This window comes from Lipotes vexillifer, unplaced genomic scaffold (assembly GCF_000442215.2).
Source record: "Lipotes vexillifer unplaced genomic scaffold, Lipotes_vexillifer_v1.1 scaffold1642, whole genome shotgun sequence".
Classification (NCBI taxonomy): domain Eukaryota; kingdom Metazoa; phylum Chordata; class Mammalia; order Artiodactyla; family Lipotidae; genus Lipotes; species Lipotes vexillifer.
The window spans coordinates 223116-241576 of record NW_006770974.1 but is presented as its reverse complement, the minus strand read 5'-3'; positions in this window follow the sequence as shown (position 1 = coordinate 241576).

Genomic DNA, 18461 nt, shown 5'->3' with positions numbered 1-18461 from the left:
TATATATATATATATATATATATATATATATATATATATATATATATAATATTACTCAGCCATAAAAAAATAATCAAATTTTGCCATTTGTTACAACATACATGAAATTGGGGGGTATTATGCTTAGCGAAATGAGTAAGACAGAAAAAGACTGTATTTTTCACTTAAATGTGTAATCTAAAAAATGAAATGAATGAATGTAACAAAACAGACACAGACTCACAGATACAGAGAACAAGCTAGTGGTTACCAGCAGAGAGTGGAGTGGGTACATGAACAAAACAAGATTAAGAGGTATAACTACTAGGTTTAAAATGCATGTTAAAAGGATGTGATGTGTAGCGCAAGGAATATAGCCAATATTTTATAACTTTATCTGGAGCATAACCTATAAAAATATCAAATCATTCCATTGTACATCTGAAACTAATATAATATTGTAAATCGACTATACTTCAATAGAAAAGTAACTGTTTCCGATACTAATACTATATTATGTATATAACACTGTATGCCACAAAAAAATTATAATGACTCATTCATTAGTGTATAGGTTAGTCTATCATAAAGTGATTGTATGGTTTACACTCAGATAACATAAAGCAATGACTGGTACTTCTACATTATCAATACATAAATTGTTACACCTCTAAATAAATATGAATTTCTTTCTCACATTATCTTTTCACTTTTGATGTCCAGTGTTAGTAATATGTATAACACCTATGATGTTCTGTATCAGTAATATGTATAACATCTATGATGTTCTGTATCATATAAGACAATATTGACATATGAACTGACAGATGATTTGTTTTGGAAGCAGGTGATGCAAACATATGGGTATTGATAAATACAGTAAGTACTGTTAACATATTTTCTCTTCCTTAGGATTTTCTTAAATCGTTTTCTTTTCTCTAACTGACTTTATTGTAAGAATACAGTATATAATACATACAACATGGAAAATATGTGTTAATTGTCTATGTTTTCAAGTAAGACTTTTGGTCAACAACAGGCTATTAGTAGTTAAATTTGGGGGGAGTGAAAAGTTATACGTGGATTTTAAACTACACTGTTAGGATCAGTGTCCCCAACTCTCACATTGTTCAATGGTCAGGTGAAGTTTCAAATGCCTTCTTCATCAGCAAAATGGTTAAATTACATTGACTGTATATGTCTGAAAATCAGTAGTTATTTTATATAGAGTAACAAATTAGAATCCACTAGAATATTTTATTTTCTTATTGAAAAAAATGGTCATTTCCTGTGATACAGTCCAGTTTATCATAAAAACTCATATAACTTGTGAAATTGAATTTTACACATTGATTAGCAGAAAGTACTTATTGAAGTTGAAGATCATGAATTCTTATTTAATACATATTCTCTAAAATGCTGGATCACAATGAGATTAAAAAAGATAAAACAGTGGTAATGGATCATACTATAATTTTAAAAAGAGGATCTCCACTGTGCTCTGAGGACAATACTGCACACTCCTTCATCCGTGGACACAGAACAGACCAGACATCCTTTTCAATATTAGTTTGACAATGTTACAACTTATAGCAAAACTTTACATTTTACTTTCCTAAATGAAATTAGGTTTCCAGATTACTCTTCATTCTTACTGAATATATGCTAAGTTCAGCTTTATAATTTTTGATTTTGAAGAATTTTTGCCATATAGATATAGGAAGAAATGTTAAAACTTTTTAAAAGTCAAAAGCAAGCTAGCATTTTTACATAGTAGAAGCATAAAAGCTATCCTCTGAGAGATATATCATTATATATTGTTCTAAAGTAAAATGATTTACATTAAAATTTGTAGGTGATAGATTATAAAACAGAATACTTTAAAAGATAGGTATATGTGGGATTCAGTGTTAAGCAATAAGGCAAGATGTGTCTAAAGGATCAGAAATCTCATTTTCACACAGCTTATTAATAGTAAGACTTGAAACAAAGCAGTGAGTGTCCTATTTTACATAGAAGTGTTATTTTATGACAATAAATGTGAATTTTTTATGTTTGTAAGAGTAACTGATGCACATTACATAAAATTTAGAATATGCAATACTTTGAAAAATATCATTAGGAAGTGTGGTTTCCTTTATTCTATTTACTTCATTACCTTATTTTAGAAAAGGATTCACCATTAGAAGACATTTTCTCTCTCCTCTCCTCATTAAATAAAAAACTTGTCTTTAATCTCCCTCTTATGAAGTAAAGTGCTTAAACCATGTGAAGTATATTTGATCATTTATCCTATATATTGGGGAGCACTCAAACAATATTCTTGATGTCAAAAAGAAAGAAAATCTGAAAACATTTGAAAACCTTGCAGTGCTGATCAAGTGTACAGCTTAGTGGACTGCGCTTCCTTATAATCTTCCCACTTTTGTCCAAGGTATTGACACTGACAAGAATTTTTAAATGTTATAAACTTTTAGCTCCCATGCACCCATTTATAAAATTATTATTTTATTTTCATGAACATAAAGTAAAATTAATCCTTTTTGGTCCTCTCAAATACATGGAATCATGGAATCACTACCATGTTAAGACATAGAACAGTTCCCTCACTCCCTCCCACTAAACCTTTGTATTTTACGCCCTACTTCATCACCTCTGGCAACTTCTGTCTCTATACTTTTGCCTTTTTTCAGAATGTCATACAATGGAATCACAGAGTATACAGCCTTTTGAGTCTAAGGTTCTTTCACTTAGTATAATGCATTTAAGATTAACCCATGTTGTTGCATATATCAGCAGTCTGTTCTTTGTTACTGCTGAATAGTATTCCACGGTATGAATGTACCACAGTTTGTCCATTTACTCATTAAAGAACATTTATGTTGTTTCTGGCAATTATATGTAAACTATTATGAATTTTCATCACAATCTTTTGTGTAAATATAAGTTTTCATTTCTCCTGGGGAAATATGTAGAAGTGGCAATGATGGGTCATATGATAAGTATGTATTTAACTTTATTTAAATATTACAGAAGTAGTTTCCAAAGTGGCTATGGCATTCTTCTTTGCAACCAGCAATGTATGAGATTTCCAGGTCTCAGCATCCTTGTCTACACTTGATACTGTCAATAATTTTAATTTTAGCAGCTCTAAAAAGTGTGTAGAGGTATCTCCTTGTGGTTGTAATTTGCACATTCCTAGTAACTAATGATGTCAGGCATCATTGCACATGCTTATTTGTTATCTGTGTATCTTCTTTGTTCTGTTCAAATTATTTGCCCATTTTTTCAAAAGTTTTTATCTCCTTGTTAAATTTTAGAAGTTCTTTAAATACTTTGGTTACAAATTCTTTATCTAATTTGACTTTCAATATTTCCTCTCAGATTGTGGCCTTTTGTTTCATTCTCTTAACAGTGTTTTTCACAGATCAAAGTTTTATTTAATTTTTTGAAATCTAATTACTCATTGTTTTTCCTTCATGAATTGTGTCACAGTGTAGCAGCTTACAAGCATTGCCTAACCTAACATAAGGGCACAAATATTTTCTCCTGTTTTCTAATAACAGTTTTATCATTTACATATATTTAGGTCATAATCCATTTTGAGTTAATTTTATATAAATTATAAGATACGGATTTAAATCTACTGCCCTGAATATGGATATATGGTTGCTTCACCACCATTTGTTTAAAGACTATCCTTTCTCCCTTGAGTTATGTTTGTTCCTTTGTTAAAAATCGATTAGCCCTTTTTGTACAAGTCTACTTTTGGACTCTCTACTTTGGCCCAGTCAAGTTGACATATAAAATTAACCATCACATGTCCACCTGTTGTCAACTCGATACTCATATGCATCTCCTTAAAACATACTTAATGTTTAAGTAAAGACAATAACGAGGTCATTATTCTGTCCAACATGATATAGCTATCCTGTGTACACCTGAATCACACTAACCCCTTCCAAAGAAGAAAAGGTACAGTACTTTGTGTTTACCCTTCTCTTTGATATCCCATAACTTAAATATCTTATATTGCATGATAAGATATTAAATGTTCAGTAGAATTCACCAGAGAGCACATATTGGCCTGGTACCTTCTGGTTTTAAAGGGTATTAATTGTTGATTCAATTTCTTTAATAGATATAGACCTATTCAGATTGTCTGTTTCTTATTATGTGAATTTCAGCAGATTGTGTCTTTCAAGGAGTTAGTCTATTTTATCTTGGTTATCAACTTTGTGGGCTTAGAGTTGTTCATAGTATTCCTTTATTTTCCTTTTAATGTCCACATGAACGGTAGTGATGGCTCCTTTGTGATTTCTGATATCATTAATTTTTATCTTCTTTCTTTATTCCTTAGTTAGCCTGGCTAGAGGCTAATGATGTTCAGTGTTTTTTGTTGTTGTTGTTGTTGCTGTTGTTTGTTTGTTTGTTTTGTTTTGTTTTGTTTTCTCTCCCCTCTCAAAAGCCAAATAGTATCTGAACAGACTCTTTTTAAAACCATTTCCTGCTATCATGTCTCAGACAAATATCTCAAATGGTGTCAACACACTAAAGCATATATAGCTCAAGCTGCTATAACAAAATAACATTGACGGAGTATCTTAAAAGCACACACATTTATTTCTCATAATTCTCAAGCCTGGGAAGTCCAAGACCAATGTGCTGATGGATTTGTTTCTTGATGAGAGCCCTCCTCCTGGCTTGCCTTCTCATGGAAGTATCTTCACATGCAGGAGAGAGAGAACTCTGGTTCTTCTTGCTCTTCTTATAAGGACACTAATCTCATCGTGGGGAAACCACCCTTATGATCTCATCTAACAAAAATTATGTCCCATAGGCACCACCTCCAAATACCAGTATATTGAAGGTTAAAGTTCAACATATGAATTCACGGGGGCAAATATTTAGTCTATAAGTTTCTTCCCTTGGCCTTCCAAAATTTATGTCTTTCTCACTTGAAAAATACATTCCATCCATTCCAACAGCCTCCAAAATCTTACCCAGTCCAGTATCAACTCTAAAGTCTACAGTTCAAAGCATCATTTAAATATCATTTAAATCAGATATGGGTGACACGACATTTCATTTAACCTGAAGAAAAATTCTGCTTTCACCTGTGAACTTGTGAAGTCAGATAACTTGTGTATGTCCAGAATGAAAAGGACAGCATTCCTACCTCAAAAGGGAGAAATCAAAAGGAAGAAAATGGGTGCCAGGCAAGGCAAATATCTTAGATCTTAAACATAAGACTATTCCCCTTTGGTTTGATGCCCTGCCTTCTGGGATGATGATCCCACCTTCAGGGTCCATTAGTGTGGCAGTCCTGCCTCTGTAGCTCTTTCAGGCATGGGTCACAACCCCAAGGCTCTGAAGGATAAGGACTGCACCTCCAACGTTCTAGGTGACTGCTGTCTGCCCTGCTAACACTGATTTCTGCTGTGGTAGTTGATTAGGGGCAGGTTGAGAAGTTTCTGAATCCTTAAGTTCTGGTTCCTAGCTGTGTGAACTTAATCAAGTGACATTCTCCTTATGTTTCACTGTTTATTAAATAAATAAAGATAAGAATTGTACAAACCTTATAAATCCATTGTGAGGAATAGATGCATTAATGCACATAAGCATTATACACATAGTAAGAATTTGGTATATGTAGCCTCTATATATATGTAGCCTCCTTCCAGACAAGAAGGAGTCTGACCATTAGCACAGGGATGAGAAAGTGCATGAACAAACATTACCACAAACTGTCCTACCCTTTACTTGTTCCCCTAAAAACCCAATTGTGCCCCCTAAAAATCTTATTTGTATCCCATAGAAGCCCTACCCTACCCCTTTTCTCTATTAAATTGGCATATAAGCCCTCATCCCTGACTGTTCAGGGATCCTTTTCATCAAAATGCTGCCACACACTTAATAAGCTTCTCTCTGTTTATCTATTGTCAGATCTACATCAGTAGAGAAAGAGTTTTTCTTCCCAGTGTATGTATTTGAAGATAGGGTTGCCAGACTTAACAAATAAACATAAGCAGTAAGTAAGATCCACACAATACTTGAAATATACTAAAAATTTAGAAAGTGTTGTTGATGTGAAATTCAAGTTTAACTAGCATTCTGTATTTGGTGCCTAATTTTAATACATCAGAAATCCAGTCTTCTAGGAAGAAGTATTAGTAAATAGTAAACAACCAAAACTGTCCTTATTGGTGTACTAATATATTGGAAGATATAAGAGTATAATGAAAAATAAGTTTTCATTATTTTACAACTATTAATTTCAATGAGTGGGACCACCATGTCCATGTAGCAGCTGTGCTCCTCTTTGAAGCAAGACTGCAGCTGGTGCTCTGCAGCCCAGAGCAGATTGAAGAAACACACTTCTCTACTCCTTGTAAGTCTTCTCCACTCTAGGATCCCAGGGCACCTCAAAAAAAACTCATGAAATTATTGATATCCTTAATAACAATTACCTGGCCAGTAGGGTTGGAACTGAGCAGAACCCTGCAGGGTCCCCACCCACAAGTACAAAAGCCCTTCTATGTCACCTGCCTCTTGTTTGTAGAAAAACTGAAGTTTCCAAGGCCTCCCTGAGTCACAAAAGAGAAGGCTTGAGCAGTTAAATATTAGGACAATAAAGTCATAGACTCAGTATCTGATGCACACACATGAGTTGTTTTACAGATACTATAACTGCCACCAGAGGAGAAAAAAGGTAATTGCATGATGACCAGACTGTAGCCATGACATAAGGTGCTCCATCTTGAGAAGCACTTAATGTACAGCTAGCACACTTCCAAGAACTGGCCTCAAGAGAAGGGGATTAACATTATTGCTCATAATAATCTAAATATATATTTGTGGGCTTCAAAATAATTGTAGCTTGCTCTAAAATTGTCAGCAAAGAGATGCTACAGACCCATGTTGACATCTTCCACTCGGAGAATATGGCACCCTTTGTCAGCATGAAGAAGTTACAGAAAATGGACTTTCACATCTAGTCCCATAGAAAAGGAATGATGTTTGACAGTGGGGAATTCAAAGCAGCTCTTTTGACCCTTTCCTGCTTGCACATTTCTGTCCCCCTCTAACCTTTACAGAACCTAATTATAGCAATGAGATTACTAGGCAGTTTAACCTAACTCCTAACCTATGCTGTTCTAAATATATGCCATGCCTTGTCTAGCCTGTTATTTTCGTAGACAAAAAGAATAAAGAACTAAGCAATTAACAAATGACTAGCTCTCTACCCTCAACAGCCCCCTTAGCAAACCAACAGGTATATCACACAGGAAAGATAACATTTAAAGAAAGAGTGAGCCAGTCTTCACTCAATGAAGCATGATGCAGAACCCAACCTTCTGCCTCAATGATTCAAAGAGATTCTCCCCTCTTTCTCCCTTTAAAAACCTTCATGGCTGAGCAGAATCTTCAAAGCTGGTCTCTGGACAGGAGTCCTCCTTCTCCCCAGATTGCTGACTATTCTGATTAAAGTATCTTTCCTTTCTACTGACACTTGCCTCTTCAGTTATTGGCTTTTGAGCAGCAAGAAGTCGAACCTGAGTTCGGTAACAGGGTCTCAATGATTTAACAAACTACTTTCCAAAGAGTAAATAGTCTTTTCTTCTAATAATTAAGACTAAGATGAGCCAATGTGTTTTATACTTCGATTTCACTTTTTTTTTTCTTTTAGAGTGTGGCTATTACCAAATTTTACAAGAGAATAATAATACAGATAAAATAGTTTAAATGTTATACATAAAAATAACTCCTCCTAAACATTTCAAAATGAAATGTTACCACTTAGTCAGAAATGGATAAGATCAATGGACCATTTGGCAAATAAGTGTTACTTTTTTAATAAAATAACTCAGCATTAAAAACATAATTATAGGGCTTCCCTGGTGGCGCAGTGGTTGAGAGTCCGCCTGCCGATGCAGGGGACATGGGTTCGTGCCCCTCTCCGGGAAGATCCCACATGCCGCAGAGCGGCTGGGCCCGTGAGCCATGACCGCTGAGCCTGCACATTCGGAGCCTGTGCTCCGCAACGGGAGAGGCCACAACAGTGAGAGGCCCGCATACCACAAAACAAACAAACAAACAAACAAAAATATATATCTTGCAAAGATTATTGTGCCTGACTATGGCCATTATTTGAAAACTATTTCAGTATGAGTTATTTTTATTTTAATTTTCATCTTCAAAAATTAGTTTTATTAAATATTACATGATAAATTTTTCACTATTTAAAACAATTAACTCAAAACTTACACTGAGAATTAAAACAATAAAAGGTAATTATGCTTATGTTTCTTTTTAAAGAATATTAAGATATTTAAAGTTTTTTGTGTGTGGAATTAACACAGTTACTAACATCATTTTATTAAAGCATAAGCTAAAATAATAATAATGTCACCAAACAGGACCCTATGGGGCCTTCCCAGGATAGACCTATCCTCCATATCCTCTGCTTTATCTCCTCTCTGAAGTTCTTAGATAAAAGTAGCTGATGAACATTTCCTGAGTTGCTTTACAGATGCCAAAAACCCACCAGATGGAAGAAATTAACTACTAGATGACCATGAGCGATAGCTCCCAGACCTACTGGCACCTGAGGATTGATAATGTTAACCCCTGTGACACTGCCCTGTTACCTCACCATCAACCAACCAGAGAACTGTTCACGAGCTGATCATATACCTTGGGATGCCCCTCCCTCACTTTGCCTTTAAAAGTGCCTGCTGAAACCTGTCAGGGGGCTCTGGTGTTTTGAGCACTAGCTGCAATGGACTCCTTGCTTGGCACCCTGCAGTAAAACTGCACTTTCCTTCACAACTCAATGTCAGTAGATTGACTTTACTGTGCACGGGTGAGTGGACCCAAGTTTGGTTTGGTAACAATAATAGGAAGAATTCTGTGTTTACAATCTATTTAAAGTCCTTGAAATGCAAATAAAAATGCTCGTGATCAGCTGAAGCCCAAAATCCATCTGGGGACCACAGTCCTTTTAAAAATTTTAAATTCTAAGAAAAAGTCATTCAAGATCAGTTAAGAAAAAGATTTAAAGTGACTCCATGTCACAGATAATACATAACAAATAATAGATTTAAACATTTATTTTTAAGTGCTCATGATAAACCTACCACAAAATCCCCAGGGAAAATATTATGTAAATGATGCTGTGTCACTAGCACATTTGGTCCCTAAAGATGTGTTATGGCTTATGGAATTCTGTGCTTGCCTGTGATTTGTAGGTGAGATTAGGGGAAAAGCTGAGAAGTGACAGATTATGGACATCATTAATCTTGTTGATAAATAAGTTTATTCCATTTAGATTCTGCTGTGAATGAAGCAAAGTCATTTTCTGGGGAATTTTAAGAAACACAGTTTGAAGGCATATTTGTAGGTAAACTTAGGAAGTGACATTGCTTTTTCTTTATTGTTTTATCTTTAAATTATTTTTCTATAAATTATTCAAAAGAATGGAAAATATATTTTTAAAAAATATATAACATATGTAATCATCCAAAAATTCACATTGGTTTCTAGTAAAATTTTGAAAGATGGGAAAGTAGGTTGAGAGGGATGCCTGTTGTCATGTCTTCTGTAGGTTCTTATGAAAAATATGACTGCCTTAATTTAGAACTGAAATATTTTTTCCAGTAAGTTTTCTTCTCTACCACTTTTGAAATTTGAAAAGGAATCTAATTCTTCCTAAATTATACATTTTTTGAAAAAATGGTTTTAACACAGTTCTATGATAATTCTAAGAAATTACTTGCCTTAATATCTTTTTCTGAATAATTGTTACCTTTTCACAAAGAATTTAAGTGCATTAAGTACATTAAGCAAATATTAAAATCATAGTGATAAACAGCAAGATGTCTCCATGTTTTCAAAATAATGACCATGACAAAAACTATAATTATTAGATTCAAAAACCCAATTAGATGTATATATATATATATATATATATATATATTTTTTTTAATGTTTATTTATTATTTTGGCTGCACGTGGTCTTTGTTGCCACATGCCGGATCTTCGTTGCCATCTGCAGGACCTTTGTTGTGGCATGCAGTATCTTTAGTTGCAGCATGGCCCAGGTTCAATCCCTGGTCAGGGAACTAAATCCCACATGCTGCAACTAAGAGCCCAAATGCCACATCTAGTTACATTTTTAAAAGGCAAAATGGAAATTTTGGTATAAGCTTAGAAAAAAAAATCCCAGAATAAAGCATAGCATAATATTTCATATTTTAAAGCTCATTTTGGACTAATATTTTTTAAATAATTGTATATTTTGCTTCTCAAAAGTTATATTACAAAAATATGCTCACAATAGATGTTGAACTGTAATGCAAATATGGCTCAGCCCTCAGGAATCAGGAAGAGACAAGTTGTAGAATGATGGTCCTAGGACCAGCAAATTGTTGGTAGAGTGACTGTATCATACTCTTTTGTGCAAACAAGTCAGAAGTATAATAACTTAGATAGCCCTGTCAGTTAGGGAGACTGATACAGTCAAAAGCTAATGGTGGGAAGGCTTTGATTTTTATGTCATGTGTTTCTCCAGATGTGCAATCTCAATGCTATTCTGAAATATGTAAGTGTCATGTCTTGCTCTCACATTTGTCCTTGATGTGCCTGTGTTGAATCCTGGCACACTAAAGAACGCAGTTTAGATAAAATCAAATTATGTTGAAAATTGCCTTGGGTTTTAAAGGCTAAAATGCCTCCATGCTACTGCACTTTGCTGAGAGTCTGTTAAAATTATTTTCTTACCATTTGTTTCCTATAGTACAAAAGAGTCAATGTTGTTATATATCAGGCTAGTTTGGTCTGATACATGCCTACCCACCCTCAATCATGGCACACAGCCACATCCTGTGAGAGCCAGCCCTCAGCATCCTTGGCTTATTCACAGCCTTTGCTGGCTTTAGGAACTATCTCACATTGAACTTCGTTTCATGACACTTCCACATCCTGCTATGTCTTGGCTTCCTTGTATCTTGTATTCTTCCTTGGCTTCCTTGTTTTCTTGTATCATGTTTCCAGCTTTGTACTTATCTCAGGCTTCTGATCCCTGATACTACTCGTCCAGTGCTGACTTGATTTTCCTAACTTCTTCTGTGAAATATTCTTGGAAATAACTTGCCAGTTCCATGAAAGAAAAAGATGACATCTATGCCCTTGGTGTAACTCACACCAGTTTGATCTGAACTCACATAATAATGTGTTCTCTGACTTATTTTACTTATTCTTTGTGCCACTTGCTGGGCAAACCATTCATATGTATAATCTTATTTAATCTTCATAATTGCTATCATTACATTATTCTTATTTAAAGTCAAGAAAACTCAGACTGGATGACTTAAGTAACTCCCATGGGGTCACAGACTAATGGGTAGCATAGCAAAGATTTATAAGAAATAAATCCAAGAAGAAGATATAGCAAATAAATATATATGCACCCAAAATACAAGCACCTCATTATAAAAGGCAAATGATATCAGGCATAAAAGGGGAAATTGACATTAACACAATAATAGTGGGAGACTTTTAACACCCTACTTACACCAATGGACAGATCATCCAAAATGAAAATAAATAAGGAAACACAAGCCTTAAATGACACATTAGACAAAATAGACTTAATTGATATTTATAGGACATTCCATCTGAAAGTGGCAGAATACACTTTCTTCTCAAGTGCACACTGAACATTCTCCAGGATAGATCACATCTTGGGTCACAAATCAAGCCTCAGTAAGTTTAAGAATATTGAAATCATATCAAGCATCTTCTCCAACCACAATGCTATGAGATTAGAAAACAATTACAGGAAAAAAAACTGTAAGAAGCACAAACACATGGAGACTAAACAATATGTTACTAAACAATCAATGGGTCACTGAAGAAATGAAAAAATACCTAGAGACAAATGACAACAAAAACATGACAACCCAAAATCTATGGGACACAGCAAAAGCAGTTCTAAGAGGGAAGTTTATAGCAGTACAATCTTACCTCAGGAAACAAGAAAAATCTCAAATAAACAACCTAACCTTACACCTAAAGCAACTAGAGAAAGAGGAGCAAACAAAATCAAAAGTGAGTAGAAGGAAAAAAATCATAAATATCACAGAAGAAATAAATAGAGATGAAGAAAGCAATAGCAAATATCAATGAAACTAAAAGCTGGTTCTTTGAAAAGACAAAACTGATAACCCTTTAGCCAGACTCATCAAGAAAAAATGGGAGAGGACTCAAATCAATAAAATTAGAAATGAAAAAGGAGAAGCTACAATGGACACCACAGAAATACAAAGGATCATAAGAGACTACTACAAGAAACTATACATCAATAAAATGAACAACATAGAAGAAATGGACAAATTATTAGAAAGGTAGAAACTTCCAAGACTGAACACAAAAGAAATAGAAAATATGAACAGACCAATCACAAACACTGAAACTGAAACAGTGATTTAAAAACTTTCAACAAACAAAAGTCCAGGACCAGATGGCTTCACAGGCAAATTCTAGCAAACATTTAGAGAAGAGTTAACACCTATCTTTCTCAATCTATTCCAAAAAATTGCAGAAGAGTGAACACTCCCAAGCACTTTTTAAGAGGCCACCATAACCCTGATGCCAAAACCAGACAAAAATATCACACAAAAAAGAAAATCACAGGTCAATATCACTGATGAACATAGACACAAAAATCCTCAACAAAATCCTAGCAAACAGAATCCAACACATTAAAAGGGTCATACACTATGATCAAGTGGGATTTAACTCAAGCATGCAAGGATTGTGATACACCATATTAAAAAATTGAATAATAAAATCCATATGGTAATCTCAATAGATGCAGAAAAAACTTTTGACAAAATTCAACACCCATTATGATAAACATTCTCCAGAAAGTGGGCATAGAGGGAAGCTACCTTAATGTACTAAAGGCATATATGATAAACCCACAGCAAATATCATTCTCAATGGTGAAAAACTGAAAGCATTTCCTCTAAGATCAGGAATAAGACAAGGATATCCACTCTTGCCACTGTTATACAGCATAGTCTTGGAAGTGCTAGCCACAGCAATCAGAGAAGAAAAAGAAATAAAAGGAATCCAAATTGGAAAAGAAGAAGTAAAACTGTCACTGTTTGCAGATGACATGATACTATACACAGAAAATCCTAAAGATGCTATCAGAAAACTACTAGAGCTCATCAATGAATTTGGTAAAGTTCCAGGAGACAAAATTAAAACACAGAAATCTCTGGGCTTCCCTGGTGGCGCAGTGGTTGAGAGTCCGCCTGCCGATGCAGGGGACACGGGTTCGTGCCCCGATCCGGGAAGACCCCACATGCCGCGGAGCGGCTGGGCCCGTGAGCCATGGCCGCTGGGCCTGCGCGTCCGGAGCCTGTGCTCCGCAACGGGAGAGGCCACAACAGTGAGAGGCCTGCGTAACGCAAAAAAAAAAAAAAAAAGCAGTGAAAAAAAAAAAAAAAACACAGAAATCTCTTGCATTCCTATACGCTAACAATTAAAGATCAGAAAGAGAAATTAAGGAAATAATCTCATTTACTATTGCATCAAAAGAATAAAATACCTAGGAACAAACCTATCTAAGGAGGCAAAAGACCTGTACTCAGAAAACTGTAAGACACTGATGAAAGAAAGCAAGGATGACACAAACAGATGGAGAGATATGCCATGTTCTTTGTTTGGAAGAATCAATATTGTGAAAATGACTATACTACTCAAAGCAATCTACAGATTCAATGCAATCCCTATCAAATTACCAATGGCATTTTTCACAGAATTAGACCAAAAAAAATTTACAATTTGTATGGAAATACAACAGACCATGAATAGCCAAAGCAATCTTGAGAAACAAAAGCAGAGCTAGATGAATCAGGCTCGCTGGCTTCAGACTATACTACAAAGCTACAGTCATCAAAACAGTATGGTACTGGCACAAAAACAGGACTGTAGATCAATGCAACAAGATAGAAAGTCCAGAGATAAACCCACACACCTATGGTCAATTAATCTATGACAAAGGAGGCAAGGATATACAATGGAGAAAAGACAATCTCTTCAATAAGTGGTGCTGGGAAAACTGGATAGCTACATGTAAAAGAATGAAATTAGAACACTCCCTAACACCATACACAAAAATAAACTCAAAAGGGATTAAAGACCGAAATGTAAGATCGGATGCTATAAAAATCTTAGAGGAAAACATAGGAAGAACACTCTGATATAAATCACAGCAAGATCTTTTTTGACCCACCTCCTAGTGTAATGGAAATAAAAACAAAACTAAACAAATGGGACCTAATTAAATATTCAAGTCTTGGTTACTCTGACTCTAAACCTCTGACTGTTAGACCATGGTTTGCCATGAAAATACATTGGACATCCTGGCCTCAGAACTCACATTCTCATGCAATAGGCCGACTTTGTGTAAGGACAGTAGAAGATAGGAAGAAAAGTGAAATACAGAAGACCTTCAGCAGAGCAGAAGAAAGCACAGGAGTTAGTCAGTCATTACCAAGCTTCCTTTTTGTTTGTTTGTTTTTTGTTCCTGGAGTAAACTTTAAGGTAAAGGAGAGTGATGAAGACCCCATCAGGTGGAGGAGTTTATTCTGAAGTGGAATACAACTAGTAGACAATTTCTTTGGGGTTGCACGTTCATCTGAAAAATAATCGTGCATTTTAGTGACCTTAACAACACATGGATAGACCTTGAGATGGAAGGATATAGAAATAGAGATGTATTCTCAAGTAACCCAAGTGGATAGGCCATGTTCATACTGTGTTTGTTTGTTTGTTTTTTAATACCACATCTCAGTGTACCTCAAAAAACCTTGGATGATTGTCTGCATTAAGTTAGGATTCTGGATCTCTAGATTTGTGAATGTAAGTACATTCTCAATTCAAGGCTCATTTCTATCTTTTCAGTGCAATAAAGGATTAGGACCAGATTATTACAAAGGAAATTAACGCTCAATTATGGACTGAGTGATAATACAGTCAGTCAGTCATTGTCATACTAATCTATTAATTAGTAGGTACCATTTATTAGTTCTAGATGTTCCTAAAATATGCTAGTGAAGTATTATACAAGAGAGCTAGGATAGAGATGTTGGAATTGAAGCATAACTTCAGAACATGTCTAGACTCTGAGGTTTCTTAGTATTTCCCACCAAATACTTGTTCCGTTGGGCCCATTCAGACACTGTTGGTTTTTAAATGCAAGAATGGCTATAAGGTAGAACTAGAGCTGGGCTGGAGGGAACTATGAGCCTGAGATGATGATGAAGATAAAATGGAGCTTAAACAGGGAGAGAAAGATGGAGGAAAGATGGAGATAGAGAAAGGGACACAAAGAAATATAGTCTAATTTGCATTACAAAGCTTCACAGGGTTTAGCAGCTGAAACTCAATTGATAGCTCATTCAATTATTCTTTTATTCACCGTTTCAACAATTATTTATCCAGTGAGAGGTACTGGGCAATATGCCAGACATAAATGTGAAACAAAACAAAACTAGTCTCTGCTGTCAAAGGCTCATATTTTTCTGAGGGAGATGACTGTCAAAAACCATGCTGGGTCTGAGATTTTAAACTATTTCTAAGCTAAGACAGCCTATAACAGTGTTGTGGATGCTGAGACCTGTGGTCAGAGGTGGAAGACTTTCTGTCACGGCAATAACAGCATCTGCATGGCTTTCCTGAGGGGCAGTTGCCACAAGGCAATGGTGAGAGGGCCAGGTGCTGGCTGCAAAGCAGTGGCCTGTGCTCCTGGAGAGGGAGAATGAATTGTCTATAATGATGCAAAGAACAAACTGTTGCCCACCATTCCAGTTCTTCAAGGATCAAGCCATTAGCCACTGCAGTCACCCATCGACAGTGCACCCTGAGGGGAATTCAGGAGGGAGAAAAACAGGAAGCACTCTGCACTTTGGCTATACTGGCCCCTAGACAGTTAAGATGCAACTACATGTTATATTTTTTTAGCAAAAATATTCATCTGTGTCCTGGCTTCTCCCTTATCTCTTCAGAGCAGTTCCTCAGAGCTACCTGAGAGGCTGTTTCCCAGGTTATGGTCCTCAGTAAGTTCCCCAGATAAAACTTAACTCACAAGTTTTACATTGTATGTTTCTATTTCAGCAACAATAGGCAGCTAGTAGGGTTGCCAGGTAAAATACAAGTGCCCAGCTAAATTTGAATTATTGATAAACAATGGATATATTTTAGTATAAATATGTTCCAAACATTGCATTGCATGGGACATACTTAAGCAAATATATATATATAGTTAACCTGAAATTCAAATAACTGGGTTTCTGTTTTTTTAATTTAGTAAAACGGGTGACTTTAGGCCTGACTGCCTCCTGCCTCATGGGAAGAAGGTTCTTCAGTCTCTGCACACATCCTTGTGAACAGAGGTGGGAACAAAGGCAGTAACAGCCTCTGCTGAGAAGTTGTGCAGAAATGTACAGCCCCATGGAAAATTCTCTGTCAATACTAGGTATTAATCAAATTCCTATACAAATACACACTTTCAGTTTGTGAAAATTGGTATGAAGCAACATGAAGGGTACTGTTAGCAGACAAACCTGATATAGCCTAAAAAAACAGGTAACAACTAAATGAAAAATTAAACTTCACTGCTAAATCCCTCTAATAACTAAATATAAAATTAAACTTCAGTATTACATCCCTATAAAGAGCTCATAGGTAATTATTAAATCAAATCTCACAGCAATATCACCTCCCCTCATAATCATTAGTGAAAGTATTATTCCTATTACGTTTCTGCAAGGATGACATTGGTTTAACCATATCTTTCCTAGCGGAGAATACAGTTAAAGTCTTGTTCAAAACATTTCTCCTCTTTAAAATTTTTGATTAGTTTCTTCATTTGATTACACTATTATACTGGTCTTTCCTTTGAAGGACTGATTTCATTGAGGAGCATCATGTCTTTATTATTGTCAGAACCGAGAACTTGATTACTGATTTCAGCTTTCACAACTCAAGTGGAGAGCTAGGGATCAACCAGAAATTTTGTGCTTTAGTGACCTATTTTGTTTTCCATCCATGGGCTTAAAATGTTATTGACTGCACTATTTTGAGTTGGTGTGCCAACAATTCTCTTGTCTTGAAAAATCTGCTTGTACTATATGGTTATATTTTGAATACCTGCCAAAACATTTTAAATTATACAATTAGCACATCAACTATATAACGATGAGGTTTAGAGTTCTGCTAGATTCATTCATTGTATTAATTTCTATTAATTTTTAAGCATTTCAAGTGCCAGTTATATGTTTAATGGTTATGATAAGACCACACTTTCTGATGCTGTGGACCATGAACCACAAAACTGAATCGCTCAGGTCAAAAGTCAAAGGAAGCTAAAAGGGAGTGAAGGCTGGGATGAAGAAACTTTCTCATACCCAGCCCAGGATGCAGCAGAAACTTTTGACCCAGCCATCCTGGGACCACCTGGAACCGGTTTTCTTTATGCCCTAGAGACCACAGCTTAGCAACAAATCTGCTGCCATAGGTGATTGAATGCCTGCAGGCAACCTCACAATTCTGTAAAAAGTAACCTATGTCACTTCTCTGGAACATCTTCCACTGCTGCCTTTACAGACCCTCGTCCTCTTCTGTTTTCCTCTCAGCACATTTGCATTGCTACTCAATTCCTCAGTGCCTCCAAAATTGCAGTTCTTAAGACCCCAGAAAAACTCTTTTTCTTATTTGCAACCTTCTGCATTTGTTGGTCGATAATGTCCACAGAGATGCTGTGCTAATTTTCTTTATTTGTCATGAATCCACTGCTTTTGTACACTCTGCCTGGGAGTTGTAAGTAGTTGTGATTCCTGCAGAAGAAGAAAAAGACAGAAGTTAGATACTTGTTCATCCCAGTGGTGTCATATAAGAAACTGCTCTTTGATATAGAGTTGCATGTTCCCTTTTTGTTAGAAAATGTGTAAGCTTTACTGATTTTTGAAACTGGATTTTTACATACACTTTTCATATGTAAACTTTTCATAATTTAAAAGGAGATGATCAGATTTAATTGGGATATTTTCAGTGGAGTGAGAATTGAACACTTCCCTCCTATTTCAACTGTACTCTTTTATGGTTTTGCTCAATCAGACTAATCAGACCTGCTTTTCATGAGAATCCACTGCCCTTCACTTTCTTAGTTTATCTTCTCTGCACTTTTCCTGGTGCATAAACCCCGCCGCTGACAGCACAACTATTAAATGATTCCATGTCTGCTGTCCACACGGTCTCTCCCTGTTGTTTGGTAATGACTGATTCGCCCACTAATCCACTCCCTCCACAAATGTTTACTCAGTATCTTGAGGTGCTTGTCACCTTCCCAGACTATAGGGATAAGAATCCTTACATTCCTCTTGACTTCTGTGACACCACCCTCTTCT